The sequence below is a fragment of the Myotis lucifugus genome, unplaced genomic scaffold (assembly GCF_000147115.1).
Source record: "Myotis lucifugus unplaced genomic scaffold, Myoluc2.0 scaffold_0, whole genome shotgun sequence".
In the NCBI taxonomy this organism is placed as follows: domain Eukaryota; kingdom Metazoa; phylum Chordata; class Mammalia; order Chiroptera; family Vespertilionidae; genus Myotis; species Myotis lucifugus.
The window spans coordinates 146,518-150,694 of record NW_005871048.1 but is presented as its reverse complement, the minus strand read 5'-3'; positions in this window follow the sequence as shown (position 1 = coordinate 150,694).

Genomic DNA, 4,177 nt, shown 5'->3' with positions numbered 1-4,177 from the left:
CCCAGCACTAAGGCCAACTCAGCTTCCTCCTGCAGCCCCAGCTCCCACCTTGACAGCAGCCTCTGGTCTTGGGTAAAACTGGCCTGAATCCTCTCCCTGGGCCGGAGCTGAACCTCAGGCTGCCAAATGCACCTGCCTGCCTCTGGTTCACGGCTGCCTAGGGTTTTTTTTTTTAAACTACTCAGTGTGCAAGTCTCACCACAGCAGGTGTGACTATGGCTGGAGCTGAGTTAGCTAAATGGGGCCTCTTCGACGACATTGGACTCTAAACTGAAAGGTAACTATATCATTTCCAGTTGGTCAAGGCTAATTCATCTAAAATGTCATCATAAAATTGACATCATGAATTATTGACAACAGAAAAACAGACAGCAGTATGGTTTCCCAACTTAATGTGAGTCATGCCCAGATGTCTATAAACCCCCTTTTTTTATTTTAAAAAATTGATTATTTAAAAAAATTATGTGACACACACAATTTTTGATTTAAGAAAACTTTGGCCCAGTGTTGCTCAGTGATTGAGCGGTGAACCATGAACCAAGAGATCACTGGTTCGATTCCCAGTCAGGGTACATGTCCGGGTTGTGGGCTCGTTCCCTGGGGTGTGTGGGGGGGGGAGGGAGCGTGCAGGAGGCAGCCAATCAATGTTTCTCTCTATATATCCTTCTCCCTTCCTGTCTTTCTAAAATCAATTAAAAAAAAAATACTTAAAAAAAATTCCCTAGCTGGTTTGGCTCAGTGGATAGAGCCTTGGCCTGCGGACTGAAAGGTCCCGAGTTCAATTCCAGTCAAGGGCACATACCTCTTTGCAGGCTCAGTCCCCGGCCTGGTGTGGTGCGTGTGGGAGGCAATCACTCAAGTCTCTCTCTCTCCCCTTCCTTCCACTCTCTCTAAAAGTCAATGAAAAAATATCCTCGGGTGAGTATTAACAACAAAAAGAAAAAAAAAAGAAAGAAAGAAAGGAAACTGTGATAGTCTCTCCTCTCAGTCTTGCAGATGAGGAACCTGAGGCCCAGAGAGGGTGATCAAAGTTCCCAAGGGCACACAGTGATGCCAGGACTGACTCTCCAGTTCTCCGAAGTAGTTTCCAGGGTTTTTCTACATCCCAGGGCCTCTCACATCTATTCCTGTAGCTGCCAGTCTCGTCAGGTGACAAACCCTCTGGGGTCTTGCCTGTTTCTAACTCCCCAAAATGCAGAGCCTGATGGTTCCCTCCCGTCACCACTATTCATCCTTTCTGTCCTGCCTTGAGCTCCCAACCCCCACCACCAGGCAGGTTGGAAGCTGTGGCGCCAAAGGGAGGTCAGGAAAGGCAGCCCTCAGAGGCCTTATTGCCCAACCAGGAGGGGCTGTGGATCAATTGGCTTTTGCTGCTCTTCCCTGGGTTAACCATTTCCTGGCTTTGTCCCTCTGCTGATTGCTCTGCTAACTTGGTCTAGAGCAGTGGTTCTCAACCTTCCTAATGCCGCGACCCTTTAATACAGTTCCTCATGTTGTGGTGACCCCCAACCATAAAATTATTTTCATTGCTACTTCATAACTGTAATTTTGCTATTGTTATGAACCGTAATGTAAATATCTGATATGCAGGATGTATTTTCATTGTTACTAATTGAACATAATTAAAACATAGTGATTAATCACAAAAACAATATGTAATTATATATGTGTTTTCCGATGGTCTTAGGCGACCCCTGTGAAAGGGTCCTTCGACCCCCAAAGGGGTCGAGACCCACAGGTTGAGAACCGCTGCCCTTTCAACTGCAATCTTATGTAGAATTGCCTAGAGGAAGGGTAGACCAAGGTTTGGGATGGGCATCCTTTCTATCCCCATCTTGGATCCCTCTCCCTGGGTCCAACCCCTGCACGGGCCCTGTTGGTGCTCATTTGGGCAGAGGAGTCCCCAAGACTGGAAAAGGGGCTTGTGGATTTCCCTCTTGTAAGCCTGGTGCTCAGCTGTACCGCCCCCTCCCTGAGAGTCCAGGAGAATGGCACTGTCACTTGTCAGGTGCCTGGGCATAGAATTAGCAGTGGGGGGTGAGGGGCTGCCGAGGTAAAGGGAATGGCACTGAAGGTTTCTAGGAACACATGGGTGTGGTGGGCTACAGGAAATCTGGACCTAATAGCTCAGCTCCTTATGGGCCAGCTCTCAGCCTCGCTGCAGCTTTGTATGAGTCCTGAGGATCAACGGGATTTTCAAAAGTTGAAAAGCTGCCCTTTCAACTGCAATCTTATGTAGAATTGCCATTTATGAAACTGATAAAAGCATGGTTGCTCTGGCTGGGATGGAACCCCCCATTTGGATGTCCCCAACTTGTGGTGGCTCCTCAAAGCTACCAGGTCTTCCTGTGTATAAATATGGCTTGTTATAGACACCTTAGTGGAAATCTTTGTTGTGGGATTTTGCATAAATGGGATCACACTATAAAAATTTTTCTGTCTCACCTCTTTTGTTTAATATATTTGTAGGTGCTCTTCCCACCATTGGACTCTATGGATCTACCACCATTCCTTTTTTAAAATTTTAAGCCAGTAATAAACTCTAACAGTATCATATTATCAAGTAGCACTTTAAAAAATATATATATATTTTTAAAATATATTTTATTGATTTTTTACAGAGAAGAAGGGAGAGAGATAGAGAGTTAGAAACAGCGATGAGAGAGAAACATCGACCAGCTGCCTCCTGCACATCTCCTACTGGGGATGTGCCCACAACCCAGGTACATGCCCTTGACCGGAATCGAACCTGGGACCTTTTAGTCCACAGGCCCACGCTCTATCCACTGAGCCAAACCGGTTTCGGCTAAAAATATTTCTTACGATTGTGGTAAAATGCCCATAACATTTATCATCTTATCCATTTTTAAGTGTGCAGTTCAGATGCACCAAGTACATTCCCATTGTTTGTGCCTCCATTACCACCACCCGTCTCCAGAACTTTCATCTTGTAAAACTGAAACTTTATACCTATTAAACACTAACTACTCATTCTCCATTCCTCCCAGCTTCTGGCAACACCATTTTAATCTTTGTCTATGAATTGGCCTATGCTAGGTACTACTGGATAGAATCATATAGTATTTGTCCTTCTGTGATGGACTTATTTCACTTGGCATAATGTCCTCAATGTTGTAGCATGTGTAAGGGTTTTCTTCCAGGCTGAACAATATTCCACTGTATGTAAATATTACATTTTGTTTACCCATTCATTTGTCTATGGATACTTGGGTTGCCTCCACCTTTTGGCTACTATGAATAATGCTGTTATGGACATGGGTGTACAAATATCTGTTCCAGTCCTTGCTTTCAATTCTTTTAAATTTTCTCAATTCTATATACCTAGAAGTGGAATTGATGAACCATATGGTAACTATTTTTTTGAGAAACACTGTTTTTTTAATACTTGCATAATATTCCTTGATATAAATAATATTCCTCGAATATGATCTACTGGTAAACATTTGGGTAATCTCAATTATTTTCCTATTGTAAACAACGCTGCAATGAACATATTAAAGGTATGTACATCTTTGTGCAAATAAGCATGTATTTCTGTGGGAAGATTATTAGAAAGGTAATGCTGGGTCAAAGATAGGCACATTTGGAAGTTTAATAATCATTGTCAAATTACCTTCTAAGATGTTTTCACCAACATACAGTCTTATCAACAATGTATTTGAGTGTATCTACCTGCATACTGATCAGCACTCAATGCTATCAATATTTTTAAAAAAATATATTGATTTTTAGAGAGACAGGAAGGGAGAGGTAGAGGAAAAGAAACATCAGTGTGAGAAAGAAACATCAAGTGGTTGCCTCCTGCATGTGCCCCAACTGAGAATTGAACCGGTGACCTTTCAGTGCATGGGAGGATGCTCAACCAACTGAGCCACACTGACCAAGGCTCAATGTTATCAATCTTTTATTTATTTATTTATTTGTTTGTTTTTAGTTTGTTGTTTTTTTTTAAATCTTTATTGTTGAGAGTATTACAGATGTCCCCCTTCTCTCCCCCAACCCTTGTTATCCCCCTCCACCCAGTTCCTGCACCATCACAGGTCTTCACCACCCTATTGTCTGTGTCCATAGGTAATGCACATATGCATATAAGATCTTTGGTTAATCTCTTCCCACAGCCCCCCTCACCCCTTCCCTTTGAGATTCATTAGTCTGT